Source organism: Triturus cristatus, chromosome 3_1 (assembly GCF_964204655.1).
Source record: "Triturus cristatus chromosome 3_1, aTriCri1.1, whole genome shotgun sequence".
Classification (NCBI taxonomy): Eukaryota; Metazoa; Chordata; class Amphibia; order Caudata; family Salamandridae; genus Triturus; species Triturus cristatus.
In genome coordinates, this window is record NC_140583.1 from 794,874,049 (window position 1) to 794,896,391 (window position 22,343).

At 44.9% G+C, this 22,343-nt stretch overlaps 1 protein-coding gene and 1 long non-coding RNA gene across 2 annotated transcripts in view; both read right to left on the minus strand.

Moving 5' to 3' along the window:
- Positions 1–22,343, minus strand: part of COPS8 (COP9 signalosome subunit 8) — a 229,188-nt gene that overhangs the window by 80,381 nt on the left and 126,464 nt on the right. The window lies entirely within an intron of this gene.
- Positions 13,654–14,446, minus strand: LOC146861050 (uncharacterized). The gene is made up of 3 exons (XR_014978906.1): positions 14,309–14,446; positions 14,127–14,220; positions 13,654–13,747 (listed from the first exon to the last, which is right to left on the minus strand). It is a non-coding gene; the product is annotated as an uncharacterized LOC146861050 (long non-coding RNA).

The following is a 22,343-nucleotide window of genomic DNA, read 5'->3' on the forward strand; positions in this document are numbered from 1 at the left end:
CACGGGGTACGCGTACGGTAAGCTTACGGTAAGCGTACGGAAGAAACATGGCGTGCGCGAGCGCGATTCTGATTGGCTCTTAGATCTTAGTAAACATTCGAATCGGCCGAAACCAGGAAGCGGCGGCCGCCATTTTGTGTGTTTCACTCAGAAAAAAAACAGAGAAAACAAGGAAAGGGGGCAATGAGGAGAGTTACAGACCCCCTAACATTTGTAAGGGGGTCAAAGAAGGACAGAAAAGTACAAAAAAAACATTTATTGATTTTAAAAAAAATCACGGGGTACGCGTACCGTAAGCTTACGGTAAGCGTACGGTAAAAAAAATAAAAAAAAATAAATGAAAAGCAGATTTAAGAGTTTGCTCATCATATGTCCTCCATGTGCGCACGGTGCGCGAAGCGCATCGTGCGTTCATGGCCCATCTAGCGTAATGTGGGCACGCGGTGCGCGAAGCGCACCGCGTGCTCACTTTGTGCGCACGGTGCGCGAAGCGCATCGTGCGTTCATGGCCCATCTAGCGTAATGTGGACACGCGGTGCGCGAAGCGCACCGCGTGCTCACTGTGCGCGCACGGTGCGCGAAGCGCACCGTGCGCGCATGGAACGAACTGCGTTAAGTGGGCGCGCACGCCACAAATGGCGTAAAGTAACTTAGCATTTAAAAAACCGTACAAATTCACTGAAAAAACCATAGGTTTCACACATGTTATAGTTAGCTGGAAATTTTACTGATAAAAAACCAATGAAATTCCCCCGTTATAGTTACTGTAGGCAACTATAACTCACGCGACCGTAATCCTCTGCTGATGACATATGTGTCTTTATGAAAAAAAAATATTTGTAATATATGTATAGCTAAAATTTAATGGAAGAAGACATGGGCAAATAAGTGTCTAAATACAGTATTAGCATCAGCAGAGGATTACGGTCGCGTGAGTTATAGTTGCCTACAGTAACTATAACGGGGGAATTTCATTGGTTTTTTATCAGTAAAATTTCCAGCTAACTATAACATGTGTGAAACCTATGGTTTTTTCAGTGAATATATATATATATATATATATATATATATATATACATATATATACATACACACACGTATATATTCACTGAAAAAAACATAGGTTTCAGGGGCGTTATAGTTAGCTGGACTTTTCACTCGTACAAAACCATTGAAATTCCCCTGTTATAGTTAGTTCAGCTAACTATAACTCGCGCGCCCGCAATGCACTGCTGATGACGTCACATATTACATCACTCATGACATGGTCAGTGACATCACTCATGACATCACTGATGACATCATCCAGTGAATGTGTGTTTTTCTGAAAATTACATGTTTTATATATGTATATCTCAAGGTCGATGGAAGAATAAATGAGTATATAAGTGTCTAAATGGATGATTTTTGTTTTAAACATTGTTTGTATAACTGACTGATTAAGTGCATCTTAGTGAATACATGGCTTAGTGAGCAATGTTTAAATATGTAAATATCTGTATCAGTCTCTCACTTTGTGTATAAGTGGCTGCATGGGTTGGTGAGTAGCTACATGAGTGTCTATATAGGTTATTAGTTGGTGTTTTGAGTATCAGTATGAGTGTCTGTATGGTTCGGTGGGGGGTATTATGTAGTGCATAGGTGGATGAATGAGTGACTCACTGTTTGTATGTGTTGAAGAAAGCATGTGTACAGGACTGTATGGGTGGATGAGTGTGTGCATGGGTGTGTTAGTGAGTGAATGACTGTCTCAATAGTGTCTTTATGAATAACTACATAGGTTTTAAACTAGTATATGTGACTAGTATATGTGAGAGTGAGAGATTGAAAGAGTTCATGTATTAATAAGTATGTGTTTCTATAAGTGATTGTTTAAAAGACTAAGTATGTGTAAGTTTCTGTAGAAGTAAGTGTGGTGGTGTGTGTATAACTGTATATGCAAGTAAATGGATTTTTGATTCTTTATTAGCATGAGTGACTATGTGTGTGAGTAACTCTATGGATGAGTGGCGTTGTGTAACAGGATGTATAGGTGTATGAGTACATATGATGAGTGAGTACATGTAGAGTGACTGTATAGGACTGTTGGTGAATGAGTGGATGTGTATGTGGATCTTAGAATTACTGAATAGGTTGTTTTAACTGGCATTGGTATGTTCATTGTTTTGAAAATTTTAGTTTCTATTTTTGAATGTGTGTATCAAAGGTTATATTAGGGGGAGAGGAGGTCTGCCACTCTATCACAAGAATTATGTCATCAGTGATGTCATGAATGATGTCACTGACCATGTCATGAGTGATGTAATATGTGACGTCATCAGCAGTCCATTGCGGGCGCGTGAGTTATAGTTAGCTGAACTAACTTTAACGGGGGAATTTCAATGGTTTTGTACGAGTGAAAAGTCCAGCTAACTATAACGCCCCTGAAACCTATGGTTTTTCAGTGAATTTCTAAGGTTTTTTAAATGCTAATTCCTAACTATAACGTGCCTGAAACCTATGGTTTTTTCAGTGAATTTCAAAGGTTTTTTAAATGCTAATTTCTAACAATGCCTTCAGAGATAGGACATGTGAAGAAAGAAGAAAAAACGCACAGAAAGAAAAAAAAGAAATGCTGAAAGAAGCAACAGAAGTCCTCAAAGACGAAGAAAAGTGCAGGAAGAAGGAGAACGTGCAGAAAGAACAAACAGAAGAGCAGAAAGAAGCCTTGTTGCAAAATCATCCTGTACCCTCATCTTTTTCAGACAGATACTGGTGGTAACTGAGTCTGACTAACCAGTCCTAGAGCCAGTGCTATGTTATAAGACACTCAGAATACAGTGAAAACACCTACATACACTAGGGAACACTATGCGTTGGGGTCCCCCTGTGATTAGCATGACCTCCTCTGTAAGCCCCTAGTATATAATAGGGCAGGGGATTAAAACTACCTCTTAAAACGCACCACAGGGTGTGTTTGCACACATCACCTCAGGCCCCGTACCCTCCCTTCCCCACTGTGTAAACACGCCCTGTGGCCGTTTTAAGTTGGGAGATTAAGACCGCCGGATGTGTAATACTTTTTATTTTACTCTCTGGAAAGGAGACGAACCTCACTTGAGAGTCACAGCGTGCTCCTGGCTGAGCCCAATGCTGTGTTACACCCACCAGTGCCCGCCGAGTGCCACACACCTCTGTGTTGTATTCCACCAGCTAGTGCGTATGCTATGACACTCTCTAGCCCATGTGCACTGTAACACCACCCCGTGAATATGTCATGCCACACTTGCCTTCGCACGGGTTATATTGCCCCATCTAACGTGCCTTCCTCGATGCCTATGTTATAACGCACAGCGCTATGCCATACATATTACAATCTGGGATCCATATCTTTGTCACAGTGCATATGCAACGTTACACTCCCCAGCACATATTTTATATTACAACTTTAGAGACTAGTTAGGTTACACAACACTGGCTTGTGCATATTACACTCCAAGGCGCATATCGCATAGCACGCGCTAGCGCCTGTGCTATCTCGCGCTCTCCAATGAATCTGTCATTGTGCTCAATGTATTGCATATTATATTTCACGCCCGGTTCATCTTATATCACACTTTTTGGTGCATAGTTTATAACATATACTATATCTAATTTTCATTTTCAATCATGCTCACAGGACTATGTTCTATATAACACTGCACCCACCTACCCTTTTCACGGGCATTACATTTTGCGATGGGGGGTGGAGGGTCAGGGGGTGTTTCTGCCAAGTGAGCTCGGAGTCACAGTCACAAACGTCTTCTTCCTGAATAAAAGTGAGATTATGCTGCATACGTGTTCATATTTTAAGTAGTTCGCACAGACACACATTTTAAAAACAATAAAGTTCCTAATACCCACCTTCTCTGAACAGTTAGCTTGCTGCCCCATCCACCACCTCCCTATCCTCTGTTGTCTGAATCCATGGACTAGCCTCCTCCCTCCTGCCATGCATGGTCTGATGTGCTGCCACTGCCCTCCATTTAGCATGATGTACCAGTCCACTCCTCCGGCCCTCCATTGCCCAATTCTATGGCCCATCATTGACCTCCTGCTTAGTCTCTGTGCTTAGCTTGCTGCCCATATTCTCCTTCCACCTGCCCACCGATGTCTTTGTGCATGCCCCTGCTCCATCCTTTTTGCCCACCATGTTCCATGGACCTGCCACTCCTATCTACTCTGAGTGTTCTGTTGATCTGCCACTCCCCTCCCACCTGCCTAGCATGGTCAGATGACTGTAACCTGTCCCTGCCACCTCCACCCTGCCTGTCCACATGCCATGCCCCTATCCCCTTCCTCCTGTCCTCCATGGTCCATTTTACTGCCACACCCTTCTGCCCTCCCTGGTCTGTTGTGCTGAAACTGCTCCTCCTGCCTGCCCCGCGCGGTCTGTTGTGAGGCCCCTTCCCCTGAACTCTCTTGTCTGTGCCCATGTCCTGACCCTCCCTTCTATCCTCCATGGTCCTTTGTGCATGCCTCTGCACCCTCCTTCTTGCCCATCATAGCCATTGTGCTGCCACTAACCCTCCTGCTTGCCATGCATGGTCTTCTGTGCTGCCATGGCCCCTCCTACCTTCCCTGTGTGGTCAGCTCGCTGCCCCTGACCCCCTCCCACCTTCCCTCCATGGTCTGTGTGTATGCCATCATAGTCTCACTGTTGCTCTCCATGGTGTGTCTTGTTTCTAGTGCCCATCCTGCCTGACCTCCATGGTCATCTTGCTGCTCCTGCCCTTCCCCCTTGCCCCCAGCCCTCTGTTTCCATGTGCAGACCCCTATTCCCTCCCTTCTGGCTTGTCTGTTCAATTGTAATGCCCCCGATGCGTCCCTCCTGCCCTTTATAGTCTGTTATGCTGCAGCTTTATCTCCTGTCTGTCCATTATGGTCAGCTAGCTACCATTTCCTCTTTCCCCTCTGTTGTCTGTTGTCCATGTGCATGGTCCTGTCCCCACCCTTTTGCTTTCTATGGGTTGTTGTGCTGCACTGCCGTCCCGCATGCCCTGTGTGGTGTATTGTGCTGCTGCAAACCCCGATGCCTGCCCTGTAGGGTCAGTTTGGTGCACCTCTCCATGTCCCTCCTGTCCTCTGTTATCAGAGTCCATGTCCCTACCCCAATTCCTCCTGCCTACCATGATCCAATGTACCATACTTGCGAACATTTTGAACTTGGTAAGAGGGAGGTTTTGAGAAAAAACTGGGGTATTGATTTTCCCCTTTGAGTTACATTGAAAAAAAAGAGGAGATTGTAGACAGGAGACAGATCAAATAAAGCCCATTTGAGCTTAAAAACATTGGACGTTTCCTGGCTGAAACGGGTCTGTTGGCATGTATGGTTGTACTACCACTGCCTCTTCCTTCTGCCCACAATGGTTTATTATATTGCCACAGCCTCTCTTGCCAGTCCTGTATTGTTGGTTTGTAGCTCCTGCCCCCCCTTTCCACTGCCCTCCATAGTCTGTTGTGCTGCCACTGCCCTTCTTGCCTGCCCAGTGTGGTCAAATTGTTGCCTCTGCACTCTCCTACCTGCCTTCAATTTTCAGAGTCCGTGCCCCTGGCCTCTGCCTCTCAACAGTATCCCAATGAACAACTAGATTGCTAACATTCTATATTTATTACAAAAGTGTGGAACGCCTGACGTCATCTTGATGTAATCAAAACTGTAATACCTAGAGCATTTCCTTTAGAAATTACATATATGAGAGGGTCTTATTTGCATCAAAATTATGGTTAGTGCTTTAAAAAACTAAAATGAGGACATATTTTCTGAGTTTTCAAATAGCGACAAAGAACTTTTAAATTATTTGTAATCTTTATGTTTTTTTATCCAGTTGACCACTTGATTAAATGTTGCACCTAGGGGAGAGGATGTGGTGTTACTTCCAGAGCTGCAGACTATGCAACTGGGGAACCAGGTTGGAGTTTCTGCTTCAGCTCAACATTCTGTGATTCTGGTCAAATCACTTAATCTCCCCATGCCTACAACCGAAATGAATTTGATCTTGTGTGATGTAACCAATGCTCATGTAAAGCACTCCAATACCTGACAAGTCAGCATTATATAAAACTGCAAATACACAAAAAATAAGTGTTTTGCACACTTCTGTCATTGGGCTACATGTGGGCTACATCTGGGTGATATTTGTGCTGCATTTGGGCTCTTTTGTCTCTGGTGGCCATCTTGGGAGATTTATTTGTTATGAAGTTTCCTAATTTCCTCCTTTACTGCAGTCTCCTCAGTAGGAAATGCTTTCAGTTTTTTACTTTGATTCCATCAAGAAGGTATTCAGATATGTCACACATTTGCCATAAATTCTGAATGTTAGCACTCTAGTTGCTCATTAGATCACTGTAGTAAAGCTACTGCTCACCACGGAAGTCTGCTGCTGGTATTAAAAGTGCATGTTTCAGTCTGCATATCAGAATTTTTTAATGAAATAGAAGAGGATTTGAGAAGTCAAAATATGCCCTAATTTTTCTTTCTGCAGCACTAATCATAATTTCAATATCAAAATGAACCCCTTCATTTTGTTCCTTTGTAAATTAAATGTTTTAAGTGTTACTACTTTATTCCAATCAAGATGGCTTCAGGTGTGCCATACTTTTGTCAAAAGTAAGACTATTAGCGCTCTAGTTGTTCGTTAGAACACTCTGGGACATTCTGTCATTGGGCTATACTTGGGCTACATCTGGGTGATATTTGGGCTACATTTGGGCTCTTTTGTCTCTGGTGGCCATCTTGGGAGATTTGTTATGAAGTTTCCTAATTTCCTCATTTACTGCAGTCTCCTCAGTAGGAAATACTTTCAGTTTTTTACTTTGGTTCCATCAAGAAGGCATTCAGATGTGTCACACATTTGCCATAAATTCTGAATGTTAGCACTCTAGTTGCTCATTAGATCACTGTAGTAAAGCTACTGCTCACCAGATAAGTCTGCTGCTGGTATTCAAAGTGCATGTTTCAGTCTGCATGTCAGAATATTTTTATGAAATAGAAGAGGATTTTAGAAGTCAAAATGTGCCCTAATTTTTCTTTCTGCAGCACTAATCATACTTTCTGTGGCAAAATGAACCCCCTCATTTTTTTTTTAAATTAAATGTTTTAAGAGTTACCACTTTATTCCAATCAAGATGGCTTCAGGTGTGCAATACGTTTGTCATAAGTAGGACTGTTAGCGCTCTAGTTGTTCTTTAGAACACTCTGGGAAGCTGCAGTAGAACACAAAGGAATCAACTGAGAGTCTCTGCCCTTGTTGGATGTACATGTTTTACTGAGAATGTCAGACTTCATTCTCACATGACTGAGAAGGATAATGTGAATTTACAGAAAATATGATCTCAGTTTAGCTTATAGATCACCTTCCAAACCTCTGTGGGAAAGGCATGAGAAAATAGTTCTCTCTCAAACATGATTCATGATATCACAGCAGAAGGCTTTTTCACATGGTAAAATCACCTTAGAACACACCATAGTTCCTAAAATGAGTATGGTACCATCAACAAATGATTTATAATGTAATTAAAGTCTTAAAATCTTCTATTAACTGCAATGCTTTTTAATGAGGTGCTATCATGTATATTGGTCTCAAGATGGCTGCCAACACTAATTGGATGAAGTACTGACAGCCAATCAGATCTCACAATGAGATGTGTAGTTAGGCTCCGCCCAGATATATCTATCTTTTTAACTCTCATTTTCTCAGGAACTACCGAACAGATTTACACCATTTAAGCAAAAGGCATGAGTCTGAACTGAGGACTACCTCTTTGCCAAATTTGTTGTAATTCCGTTCAGCAGTTCGGGCTGTAGCTGCGCCAACAGGTCCTATGGGAAAATGCGTTTTGGGACCCCCCTTTTTTCTCGGCCCCCGCTTGACGAATCACCGTGAGATTTTCAGGATAGGAGCGGACCGGAGCTGGCCAAAAGTTTGGAAAATTTCGCGAAGATTCATCAATCGACGCCAACGTTATTCCAACTAGAATGTTGCGGATTTCCTATGGAAAATAGGTCCTAACTATAACTACCTACTGGCGACTGCCAGTAGGAGATATACATCATCCTGTTTCCACCGGTTCGTATAGCGTACAGTGATGTAGATTCTGATGCTCTGCATACACCTGCCATCTAGTGTTGAGACCGGATGTTTGTAACTTGCTTTCATTCAATGACGCTTGAGTTACAAGACTTGTATACTCTTCCTTCATTTCAGAATGCACCAGCACATAGGCCATTATATAGAAAAGCAGAGCAGAAGGGGCTCAAGGCCCTTTTAGCTTAGTATCATCACTCTTCAAAATCAACTCCGCACGTTGGGCAAAACATTTTGATAAATTGTACAGCCCAGTTAGTCAGCAACAGGCCCCAGATTCCTAAAAGGGGAGACATAAGTAATCAGATATAGAAGCTAGGTACTATGCAAGTATGATATTACAGTATTCCTAGCTTGGGCAGATTCCCTGGAACGTATTCCCTGGAATCAAACAGAATTGCACACTGGGCAGAGTACGCTTTCATAACTGGTTGCCCAAGCCCTCTGCATTGAAAACACATTTGGCATAAATTCCACGCAAGACACCGGTTTTGTCGACTTTAAGGTGACATTTGACAGGGTCCCCCAGGATCTGGTATAGCAGAAACGTATCCAGCTATGGGATACTGCCAAAACCACCACAGAGCCATTCAAATAGTGTACACCAAAACAAGGCTACACATGAAGATAGCAGATGGCACCAAGCTCTCCAGGAAGATGCACACCTCGGTTTGCCTGAAGCAGCGGTGTGTTCTTGCCGCCCTGTTGTTTAACATTTACATATCAAGCTTGTTGAGGGAGCTGGATACCATAAACACACACCCTCCTAAACTTGGGCAGTCGCCTATCAAATATCTTATATGCTGATGATCTGCTTTTAATGAGCAAGACATGCATGGGCCTACAGTGACTATTAGATGCCCTTCACAGCATCATAAGATGGAACAAACTTGAAATAAATCTGATGAAAACCTAAACTTTGACGATCCGCCAGAAATTCAAAATCCCCAGACTGTGGAACATCAATGAACCTCGCCTATCAATAGAATCACAATGTAAATACCTTGGGATGTTATTCAACGCCAGGGGCACCTTTGTGCCACACATGGAAGTAATTAAATCAAAAGCAGCAACCCTGACTTTAGGACTCTACACCCTCTCCAAATAGTTGCAAGGCCCCATCCCAGGATCTCTCCAGAAGGCAAAGAAGACGATGTTACTGCCGACCATCATGAACAGATGTAAAATCACTGCAGGCAAAGTGATTAGGCTGCTAGAAGCATTGGCTACAAAGTCCTATAGATCTGTTTTGAAGTTCCCTAGCTACACATCGCAGGCACAATTGTACCTGGAGTTTGGCCTAATGAAGCAAACATGGTCCAAAAAAAGTGCCCTTCTTAAGATGTGTCATAGTCTTAGATCGGCCCAACAAAACCCACTGGCTGTGTGTGCCTGCCTAGAAATAAATTAGCAAAACACAAACTCACCTCTCAGACACTTCATTACAGGCCATCAATTTATGAAACACTGCAATGTCATCCAATGAGTTCGAAAAACATCTGAACAGCATGGCCAGAAACTTATCTCTGCAAGAAGACAGACACTGACAAGACGGGCTCACGCCTGGCAAGACATTGATAGCTATATGAGACTAAAGTTCAAATCATATTTTGGCAAAGGGTATTCATGCTTCACAAAGCTTAAGTTCCTAAAACTCCAGCTAGCAGTCCAACCAACACTGGATCAGAAGCCGGCTTGGTTAAAAACAGCAGAGGTGGCAGAATGTAGATTATGCGGTGACATGGCGAAAGAGACAATGTATTTGCTCAGTGATTACATCAGATCGCAGAGAGATGGAGCAATGGATACTCAACCAAGCTGCGATTCGAACATGTAGAGAAGCTCTCATTGTGGCCTCAAACCCAGAATACAACCGCCTAAATACTCGGGTAGTGAACTTACACCTTTGAAGCTAGAACAAATGCCCATGTGGGACAAAGCAAGAGGCTCACTGTATGTTCAGGTGAAGTGCTTCATCCAAAGCTGTTCCAAACAGTGTGGCTAACTCCCAAAGGATAATGGTCAGGGATAACAGGTGCTGGCTTACCGGACTCAAGAATATATCTAAACTGATATCATGCGTCACATTATGAGCACCAGCACTTTAGCAAATTTAGCACTGTTTTATCTTCGTTGGTTTTGGTACTGCCCACAAAGGATGATAGTATGGGTCAACAGGTGTTGGCTCAATGAATTTAAGGGCACTGCACAAGTAACATCATGAGCTTAGGCATCATCTTGCCCGTTTTCAATCCTGGGCTAAGCAGGCACCGGCGCAAAGGAACCAAGGGCACAGCATGATTAAAATAATAGGTCAAAGTTGGAGCATGGACACTTTGGCAAATATTGCACTTTGTGAAGCTTCGCTGATGTTAGCCGCCTGGTGTCTAAAACTAATGATCAGGAAATCATTATGAGATCAACGCAATATTGGGTCGAGAAAAGTTGGCCTATTTTAATGTGATTATCGGTTTTGTATTATCTATGTATATGTGCAAAGATTTTATGTGTTAGTTTTATCCTGTACAAGTTCAAAGGTTTTTATTAACTATGCACATTGATAATAAATTATTTGTCAGGAGCAGGAGGCGAGGATCAGGCTTTACTTCCTTTCTTTAATTTGCTCCAGCAGCCTTTACAACAGTAACGTCACCAAACACAACCACAGTTCCAATGAGTCCTTGGGGAAAAAAGGCAAAACGGACTGTTCAATCACAGCTCTTCAAATCCACATACAACCGGTGCAGTCACTCCATCTCCCTCTTTCTTCGCTGCTCCAGCAGCATGGTGACAAGTGCCTTTTCCTTTTATGTTTGCTTTCATTGTTTTTTTTTGATAAACAAGTTTTTATTGTTTTTTGTGACACAACAGAAGAAACATTGAGCCTGACGAGCCACCAATCTATAATCATATCGCACAAGTTCACACCTCCCCCCCGCCCCCACCTTGCTTTCATTGTTTTATGGTGTCAGCGGGAACGCTGAGACTCCCTGACTAATATCGATAAGTTTTGCTGCATGGTATTATTTTCTTTTCTCACAGGTTTGGTCATGACCGCAGGAACGGTTTCGTTCCTACGCGGTTGGAGCGAGCTGCCTGGATCTCATACGTGGTGCGGTCAGTCGACCGCGTAGGGGCCCGCGTATTTCCATCATTGCGCGTAGCACGTCTTTAGCCCCCGGCGACCGCTGCTCGTTGGGATCACTTTCTATGTGAAGCAAAGCGCATACAGCAGGGCGCAAGGGGGAGATTATCAGATTTCACATAACTCTTTGGTCCTTTCACTGCGAGAGCCACCGCCTGGAGATCGACAACCGCGAAGCGGGTAAGGCCAGCCTCCTCAAAGCACACTCTATTGGGACAAATCCCAGGCGGCAACATTGGGTCCAAATAAACCAAGGCGCCTGTCCCATAAGCCACAGTTATTACACTTGCTTCCAAGTGAGTTGTGCATTGGGCTTTGCCCTGTCCTTATTGCCTCCTTACACTTTGCAACTCCACAGTGAGTTTTTCTTCCATACCACTCTTCTCATGGCAGAGTTTGATGACACAGAGGTGTATATGGAGGAGGAAAGTATTACTTACCTCCCTATTGAAGATCAATTCTGTCAAGTCATGGATGAGCCCATATTCAAGGCGGTCTTGTGGGTGGTAGCCCCCTGGAAAAGAAGATTATGCAGCTGCAAGTGCAGTGCCAGAGACCCCTCCGGCAGAGGGAAGACGCTTCAGGGCCCGGGTCCCTACACCTCCAGGGCAGTTGGTCACACCCCCAGGGCATAAACGTAAATGTGCAGACGATCAGAGGGTAGACGGACGCCTTCAACCTCCTTAAAAGGCATTCATGGACTCTCAGTGCCCTCACCAGACTTTCAGGCACCTAGAACCTCCTGGGGTGATCCCCTCCCGCCCCCACCCACAGACCCGGGGGATGCAGACGACTCCCCTAATACCTCGGATGGGGACCAAAGCAGACCCTAACGCCTGTCCTCCGACCCTTCCCCTTGCAATTATCCACTGCCAGACAATAATGCCCCCATGACACAGACCTACTAGATCCTGATGACCTCTTGCATCTGTACAAGTGGAATGGTGTCCTGCAGCTAAGGTAGCTGCCTACATGGCGGGCAGGCTGAGAAAGCCCATAGACGAGGAGGAGAGGAGCTATTTGTGGAGGGAGTGCCACAGACCATCCCTGGAGGGCAAGGTAGCCCTCACACCTGAAATTAACTTTAAAATGCCACCTTCCTTAACATGTTTGTCAAGGACCCCTAGAAGGGCATCGACAGGTCCCGGTGCTCTTGCCAGAACAAACTCCTGGATGTTGCGGGGCCTCTGGCAAAGAAAATCGACATGGCAGAGGATGCTAAAGCCTCCGGGTTCCTAGTTTCTGCAGAAGCTTTGTCCAGTTGGGCCCAACATGCTATCATCTTCCTCGGGAACGCCAACTGTGCGGTCGACGGAATGACGCAGGTCATTGTTGATAAACATTGACCCCAAATCGGGAGAGCTCTACAATTCGGAGGCGGACATGGAGGCCCACGGTAATCTTTTCATAGACCCATTTATTAGGGGACTGGGCAAGTTTGCGAACACTTAATTCGTTAGACAAAGTCCAGTCCTCAATTAAACGCATCTTCACTCCTTGCGTTTTTGCCAGAGCTGGTCGTGCTAGGGGGCGCTCAACCAGCCTCGCTTCGCATCACGCCACCAACAGGGGTACCGACTCGCGCCAAGGCCAGTGGCAGGATGCATCGAGATTCAGGAACTTTAACCCAACAAGATCCTACCCCCGTCGCAGAGGCACCAGAGGTGGTTCCAGGGGAAACTGAGGATTCAACAATTTCCAAGGTGAGAGGACATCCTTCAGAGCGGTTGTGCCTTGGGGGCTGTTTGATATATAAAGCAAGTGTTTCTGTCTGGAATTTATCAATTTCTTTGCTCAATGTACCTAATACAGTGACCTTTGAACTTTGTAAAGGCTTGAAAACTATTTACAAGTAAAAAAGACAATATTTAAATACTAAGAAAATTTGAAAGATTAGGCAGAGAACACACCATAAATGCCAAGAAATATTGTCAGAAATGAAATGTTTACTTAAACATTCAAGGGCCACAGAGAATGAAAAAGGCTGTCAAAAAAAGCGTACAGATACGGCGAAATAACAGTGACCATAGTGCAGGATATGTGGCTTATGGTGAAGTACAAAGTGCTATACATATATAACCAACATAAATGTCACAAAGAATAAAGGAACCAACAAATTATTTATTTTCCTGTCCATGTATTGACGCATGGATTCACAACCCTAATATTATATTGTATGTGGATCAGAGAGACTGCATGGACTAGGGTGATTATCACGTCGACGTTTTGACCCTTGTATGTGCGTAGCTTATTATACGTCAAAGGCGGGTCTTCTTCAGGACTTGGGGGGGGGGGGGGGGGGGGGGGGAATTGGAGATAGTCTGTTGAATAATTAGAAATGAAATTAAGGTGCGTCCCTATCATTAAGTGTGCTATATTTGGTAGTAGCTGCATGAATGCTTACCCCAACGGATAGGTGTCTGGGATCCTATATGTAAAATCGATAGAGGGCCATTGGTTACGATAAACCTGGTGACCTACATCCAAGGGTTGTGGTCTGGGAAATAAACATATTTACAATGAGGTCTAGTATCCCGTTTTAAAAAACAGAGACGCGCAATGCTCAATAATTTAACTGGAAGTGCAAAATAAATCCGAAGTGGTACTTGAATGAGACTCACAGCAGTGCAGAGACGCATGTGTTGAATTACGATCACGGAGGGTGATCGGGATAATGTAGGTCAGTACAGTGTGTGCGCGGCAATTATGCATGGCAGTTATTCGCTGTACTAACGAGGTAGCGATATCTATAATTCTCGTGTCTAACTCTGAATTACATGCCACTACAAGCGTTGTGGTAGTGGGCACATGCACGCCCATAGCCACGGGCAGTATTGCGCTAGTTGGAGGGAGTGTAAAGTAAGATAAACATGTACCTGAAATAGTATAATTCCTCTCACGATTACTCCACCAGCCAGTTGGAGACGTGGCAAATTATTTCAAACAACGCCGCTGCAGGCGATCGTTGAGCTGTAAATCATAAGGACTGGGTATCAAACTATTGTCCGATATTTAGGGCCTTCCATTAAGTTAGCTAAAAGGGTGTAACTCTACTTACACTGAGGGGATGCTTCCTTGTCCGTCCGTTTCCTCTTGACAAGTGTTTTCCGCGCTGCAGACTGTCAGTATTTGACAGATCACAGCTAAATGTGAGCCGAGCTGGTCCCGATGGACTCACCAGCGCGCTTGAAAGTATAGACTGGATTCCCTGAGTGAATGTGTCACTTGAGTGCATCAGTGGTGAAAAACAGATTACGAAATCGGAACATTGTACAGAAATGTATCCAGTGAATTGTACAGCACTTACACCACATAAATGAACCCGTGGTGTATCAAGGACATACATTTGTTGCCGGTTTGCTCATAAATGAAATCACAGATCTCCGGGTATATCAGGAATATGCAGTTAATGTTCATTACTTAGTGTATGGATTGAATCGTGAGTTATAAACAGTGGAACTTTGTACAGAAATTAAAACACATATGAACTCAAGTTGTATCAGGGACATACATTTGCAGGTCTGTACATAGGTAAAATCACAGCTCTCTGGGTATAATTTAAATATACAGTTGTAAATTCAATCATGTTTTTACATTCTATGGATGCACAGGTCTCTGGGTACATCTGAAATATATATACATTTGTGAATTCAATCATGTCTTCAGTCTATGGATACACAAGTATTCCTGAGCAGTATACCATAGAATACATCTATATGTCGTCATGGCATTAATTCAAACGTGTGCAGTGTCTCATATTCGATTGGGTACATATGCTCTAATCATGAGTAGGTGTCAGTTGCATTGTCTACCTCTGAGGTCCTTAGTGTTTATAGGTCTAATGTTATGTCGCATAGATTGCTTAAATGAACTAGATATTTACAGTGTAGCCATCTGCCGGTAAGTTTCCTCTTATTCGTTGAGGCACTGGTTCACAGAGTCAAGTGTATGGATCCATCTGCATTCTTTGAAGTTTAAGGCTAAGGGAATGTTGCCTACCCTTGGGTGCTGAGTAATCTTTTCCAAGACCCACCATTCTAAGTTATCCTCCGAGTGGCCTGCAGTGAAATAGTGCTCCACCAGTGGAGCACCCTGGACTTTGCATCTGATTCTGCTGCAATGTTGCAGGATCCTAGTTTTAACTTTTTGTGAGGTTTGCCCCACATACACTTTCAAGCATGGGCATCTGATAGCGTAGATGACGTTTTGGCTGTTACAGTGGTAAATTGTGGTAGTTGGTACGTGCGACCATCATGGGTGAATGTTGTTCCTACTAGAGCAAGTCTGCAAGCTTTGCAGTGGCTGCATCAATGGTGACCCTGTATTGGAGGTAGATTGAATTGTTGTCTGATGTCTGGTTTCTTTGGAATTTCTAGAATTGAACTCACTACATGATCTTTAATGTTCTTTGCACGTTTGAAAGCAAACAGCGGTTCTTCTCTTATGTTGATATCTGTTCCCATAAGATTCCAGTATTTTTTGATTACTTTTTTTAGGTCGTTGCTTCTGGTATTAAATGTAGTGACGCATATCAATTTTTCCATCTTCTGATCTTTGGGCTGTAACTCAAGGAGCGTCTCACGTGGTAAATACCATACCCTATTCCTTGATCTGTTCAGTAAGCCCTTCGGGTATCCTCTGACGAGTAATTTTCGGAAAAAAATCTGCCCTTCTGGAGCAGTTGTGTCTTAACCTTAAAAATTGGCCGTACGGCAAGGTGTCCCTCAGGTTTCTGAGGTGGTGTATTGCAGTCCGAGGGTTTTGTGTATAGATTCGTCACAATCCTATTATCTTCTATCTCCAAAGTAAGGTCCAAGAAGCTGATTGAATCTTTGCTGAATGCCATAGTGAACTGTATGTCGGATGAACGGTCGTTTAGCCACGTCTTGAATTGAGTCAAGTGGTTGGGGGCCGTTTGGGACACTCTTCGTGAAACTGAGAAGCTCTTTCCGCAGATGCGTGGGTGCTCCAGAGTAAAGGGGTTCCAGATAAGAGTTTTTGAGGAGGCCACACAGCCCAAGACACCCGACCTTTTTCCAAAAACATGCGGCCATGGTGGATTTGGAAATATTGCAGCTCTTAGAGAAGAGGGCTATTGTCAAAAGCTCCCTGAACCCCAGGGGTTTCCTCAGCAACCTCTTCCTCGTGGAAAAGAGGCTGAATCTGGGCCTTTATTATTTGTCTTTCCCCAGTTGTCCTGTGAGACATCGCTTGAGCTGTTATCCCGGCTGCAATCTGGCTCGCCTCTGGATGCTTGTCCAGCGAAATGTTTGGGCAAGGTGGCCTCAGCGTTGAACAGCTTGCTGAACCCCCTGCTTAATCTTTAATTGAGTTCGGGGGTGGTTCCACGACAATGGAAACATGCACTCATTCTGCCGCTGGTTAAAAAGCCTCTGCTCGACCCCCTGCAATGCGCTAACTATAGACCAATCTCCCTCCTCCCTGCTCTGGCGAAGGTGTTGGAGAAACATGTTCAGCACACTCTGACCACCTTTATTGAGAACAACAAACTGCTGCATGACTCCCAGTCCGGATTTCGTGCGAATTATAGCACGGAGACGGCTCTGGTAGAGGTTACCGACGCCATCAGGGAGACGCTCGATCATGGGGGAAAGGCTATGCTAGTCATGTTGGACCTATCGGCGGCATTCGACACCGTCCCACACGCAGGTCTCCTCTCAAGACTCAGGGAGATTGGTCTGCGAGGGACGGTGCTGGACTGGTTTCAATCCTTTCTTGCCGACCGCCGACAGGTGATCTGGGCTCCGCCGTTCTCGGCCGAAATGCTTTCGCTGGAGGTGGGGGTGCCTCAAGGTTCCATCCTGAGCCCCACCATCTTCAACATATACATGGCCCCTCTAGCGGAGGTAGCGGAGGCGTTTGGGGCCCGGGTCATCTCATACGCTGATGACACCCAGCTCTTGTTCACCTGCAGGAAGGGAGAGGCCTTTAACGGCGGCAGAATCAAGGACTGTCTGAGCGCAGTCTTTGCGTGGTTTCAGCGGCACAGCCTGAAATGCAACTCAGATAAATCTGAGCTGCTCTTTTTCGGCTGTGCCCCTGATCCGGGCTGGAAGACATGGTGGCCCCAGGACATGTCCCCCCCAGAGAAACCATCTTCTCAGGTAAAAAATCTCGGAGTGGTGTTTGACGATGATCTATCTTTCCGTCCACACATCCTGGGATTAGCAGGGAAATGTTTCAGCATCCTCAAGATGCTCAGGAAATTTCTTCCTCTGCTCTCACTGCAGTATCGTAGGAATGTAGTCCAGGCGCTTGTGGGCTCCCGCCTGGACTATGCGAATGCACTCTTTGCAGGCCTACCCAAGTATCTGTTATCCAGACTGCAGATTGTTCAGAATTCGGCGGCCAGAGCCATCTATGGGCTGCCTAGGAGAGCTAGCGCCTCTGTGCTCCTGGCTAGGCTGCACTGGCTCCCAATTTCGGGGAGAATTAGATTTAAGCTCCTCACTCTGGCATTTAAAGCCCTCTATGCGATTGGCCCTAACTATCTGAGGAAGCGTATTGCTTTCTATGTGCCGCGGAGGTTGCTGAGGTCGGCGGACCTGGCTAAAATGGAGGTGCCTGTGGTCAAACGTGTTCGGATGGGAGGTCGTTCCTTCCAATACGTGACAGCCTGCTTGTGGAACGAGCTCCCACTTTCCCTTCGGAAAGCGAACAACCTCCTGGCTTTCAGGAAGGAGTTGAAGACGCTGCTCTTTACCAAGTAGCCCGCTGTGACTGTAGTAGGTTTGCCTTTGGTTTCCTGTTTCTCTGGGCCTCTTTGCTAAAGCGCCGGGACACCCTTTTGGGGTAGCCGTGCGCTCAAAAAGTGCGGCTTAACATAACATAACATAACATGGTGGTCAGCGGCCTGTGATCAATTTAAAGGAATTCATCAAGTGGCTTGTTTATTGCCACTTCAAGATGGAGGGTATCCATCTCCTCAGGGATCTTCTTCAGACGTCCGATTTGATGGTCTGTTTGGATCTGACGGACGCCTATCTGACAGTGGCCATTTTCCCACCCCTCAGGCGCTTCCTCCAATTTCAATGCAAATCTCAGGTGTTCAAATTTATTTCCCTTCCTTTCCTTTCAGACTATCATCCACCCCTTGGTGTTTCACCAAGCTCACAAGACTTGGGGCCGAGCATCTGCGTGCCCAGAGAGGTGCGAAGAATCATCTATCTCGGCGATATCCTGCTCATGGACCAGTGCACAGTGAGATTATCAGCACACTTAAAGATGACAACACATCTTCTTGAATCTCTGGGCTTTGTGATCAACACGGCGAAGTCCAAACTCTGTCCGACACAATTCATACAATTTCCGGGGTTTCCCCTTAGACTCTGTCACAGCCACCCTCAGCCTTCCCTCTCGTAAACTGATCAAAATACAACACGAGCTCAGGAGGACGATATCCAGGTCACAGGTGTCGCTTCGACAGTTGGCACATGTAGTGGGTCTCTTATCTTCCTCCATTCAGACCATCTTCTCAGGGCCTCTCCATTATCTAGCGTTATAGTGCCTGAAGATCTAACACCTCCAGCAAGAACTTACATACTTCCCGTTTGTGCCATTCTCCCCAGAAGCCAAAGAGGAAATACAGTGCTGGAGATCACACAGTAGGGCGATCTTCGATTCACAGCCCAATCTAGTGATAGAATCAGATGCCAGCGGTTCGGGCTGAGGAGATCGTGGCGGGGAGTTTACCACAGGAGGAAAGTGGCCCACTACAGAGAAAGCCATGCACATCAACTGTCTAGAGATGATGGCGGGTTATTTCGCCCTCAAATATTAGCCCAAGGACAAAATCTAGTGTTCCGTCCTCTTGAAGATGGATAATGTCGCGGCAGTCCGCTACGTCAATCATCTGAGGACCACAAAGACAAAGGCCCTTTCAGATCGGTCTCGCACCCCTTGGAAATATTGTCTGGACAACCGTATCTCAGTGCTAGATTGGCACTCTCTGCACTGGCTGGACGTCAGTCTATGAAAACTTCATATACAAGTGTGACAACAGATCAAGAGCATTGTATTGGGATTTTCCAATACTTCTACCCCATTTCCCGCTCTTCTCCGGGATCCCCAGGACAACCCTCACCCTCTAATAACAACAAGTTACCTCTGTCTCATGGTCTGGAGGATTACCGGGAACAATGGAATGTCACGGGCATTTCACTGGAAGTTGCCTCGTTGCTTATCAGATGGCTGGGTTGGTGTCTCCAAACACCAAGTTGAATCCTTTGGGACAGATGTTGTCTACATTTTGAACTTCCTTGCACAACTGGCTTCCGAAGGTTTGGCCTACAGGTCAATAAACACCTTTAGATCAGCAATCTTGGCAGGTCAACTGCCAGTAGACGGTCAGCCAGTTGGAGAACTTTACTTAGTGTGCAAACTCTTGAGGAGTATCAGATTATCACTCTCTCCAGAACCCACATATTCCACCTTGTGGGACATGAACAAGGTGGCAAATCTCCTCAGATCTTGGCCCTCTAATAAATATCTGTCCAGAAACAGTTGTCAGTGAAACTGGCAATGTTAAGGTGTTTGATTTCATGCGGTTTCGGATGTTCTGGCACTAGATTTAACAGGTAGAGTATTTTATTTATGCCAGATGGGGTGACTTTTTACATTGCTCACCGTACAAAGTGCAATTCAGAATTGGTGTCTTACCCTGCTTTCCCCGGAAGTGTCTAAGCTATGTGTGTTTCGAACTCTTAAGGCCTATGAGACGATAAAGGAATTAAGTCCTCATGGGGAGCAGGAATTGCTGATTGCTCTAACTAAACCTCATAAGGCGTTTTCTTCCCCTACGATTGCCAGGTGGGTCCGGTGGATAATGCATGAGGCAGGCATTGATGTTTCCGAGCTTTTCGACCACTCAACTAGGGGGGCCATGGCATCCAGAGCTTTTTCTTTAGGAGCTCGATTTGAGGATATCCTCCACGCTGTGTGCGGACTGGTTGTCCAATTCTACTTTTAAAAGGTTTCCTTTTAAATCAGTCCCCACTCCGGCAACCCTACTGGTGAAAAAGCTTTAAGCCATCCTAATCCACGCCTACGGGTCCTGACATAGAATAAAAACATTTCTAGCTATCGCAAAGTAAAGTTTAAATTATATTAAGGACACTGAGGCGAGGATTAACCCTCCCATAGTCTCTATAATTTGGACAGCTCACCCAGGGAAGTTCACGAATACAGTATGATGAGACTTTTGATTGCAATGAGTATCTATTGTTTCATGGTTTTTCTATTATGTTGAAACTAGCATATTCTCTTGTGATTGGTGCATAAAGTAAGGAATAGGATAAAAGTGATAATCAATTATGTTTTCCTCTCGGGTTAGAGTCCACCAATCCTGAAGTTCGGATGAGCATGCTGTGTTCCAAAGAAGAAAGAGGGAGATAGAGTACCTGCACCAGTTATGTGTATTTGAGGAGCAGTGATTGGACAGTCCATTTTGCCTTCCCCCCCCCCCCCCCCCAAAGGCTCATGGGAAATGTAGTTGTGTTTGAGGACGTCACTGTTGTAAAGGCTGCTGGAGCACATTCAAGGAAGAAAGTAAAGCCTATTCTTTGCCACTGTGTCCCTAATAGAATTAAAACTTTCCTTTACGATAGCTAGGAAACCTTTCATTAGAATTTGTCTGTTTTATATGTATTGTACACCCCCTTAGAAGTGGGAGAAGGCTCTAAGGGCTAGCCGCATAGCTAAATGTTACAGGTAATCAATGTGACAGCAGGGTTACCAAAGAGCTCAAGTGCCTGCAACTGCCATCTGGTAGAGCTCAGCTTTCCACCCCACCAGAGGCATCAGTGCTGATGTTCACCTAAGTAAGTGGGTCTGTGAAGACCCTGCAGAGTAACAGCTTGTTGCCGTTCCACCAAAGGAGAGAATGCTTCGCCTTGGTCATTGCCACCACTAGATCTTCCCAAAGCCCTTTCGCTTGTGACCACTGCTGTAAGAGGCACTTTTGTAATTGATGCATGCGTAACCGGTCGTGTGTTACAGTCGCTTTGCAAGAAGCCATTCTTCTCAACAGTTTCAGTACAGTGCAAACAGTGATAGGACAGGGTGTCTGAAAAAAGAGGCACCAGCTATTGTAAAGCCATCACCCTCTCCTAGTTGGGGTACACTTTGCCTCTTTTCACATTTAGAATGGAATCAAGGAAGGACTGAATTTGTTGGGATTGAAAGTGCAATCTTTACACATTGACAGTGAAACCAAGGTTCTTAAGTAGAGACACTGCTAGCTGAGTGTGTGCCTGCTAATGCTCTTTATCAGCCATTCATCTAAATATGGCGACACATGAATGGTGTTCCAGAACAGATGGGGCAGATGCTTTGAGCTGTGGTGTCTTTTAAGGGCAACACCTTGAACTAAAAGCGATTTCCACTTACTGCAAAGCAAAGGTATTGGTGGTGCGCTATCTGTATAGGGATGGGAAAGTACATACTTTTCAGATCCACCACAGGCATGAAGTTGTCTTGGCGCAGCACCTGGAGTGGCATCTTGTAGGGTGATCACATGAAAGTGTTAGAAGGAGATGAACCTGTTCAATGTTTGGAAGACAAGGATCGGTCGGAGTTAACCGTCCCTTTAGGGAATGAGAACAAAGTGAGAGTACAATTCTGCCCCATGTTGTTGTATCAATATCAGTTCTACAGCACCCTTTGCTAAGACGCCTGTACCACCTTCTTCTATATTATGTTAAAATTGTATAGAGCGCCTGATTACTCCATTCGGAGTGTACGCGCACTTATGATTTAACACCACGAAGGCATGACACTAAAAGAAATGTAGTCTAAGTTTGCCTAAAAAAGCCACATCTTTAATTTTTAATGAATAACTGATTCAGAACACTCCTGTCCTAGATCAAGACGAAGAGTACACCACAGTTTGGAGGCCAGGAACCTGAATGACCGTCCTCCCATACGTGCCTTATCCACTCTCTAATCTAGCGTAAGTGCTGCTTCAGAAGATTTGACACTCCTGCTAGGTTGCATGACGTTACATTGCATGCTATCACAGCGCATGCCATCACATCGCAGTTAGCACAATGCATATACGATTACAAAGCAAACTT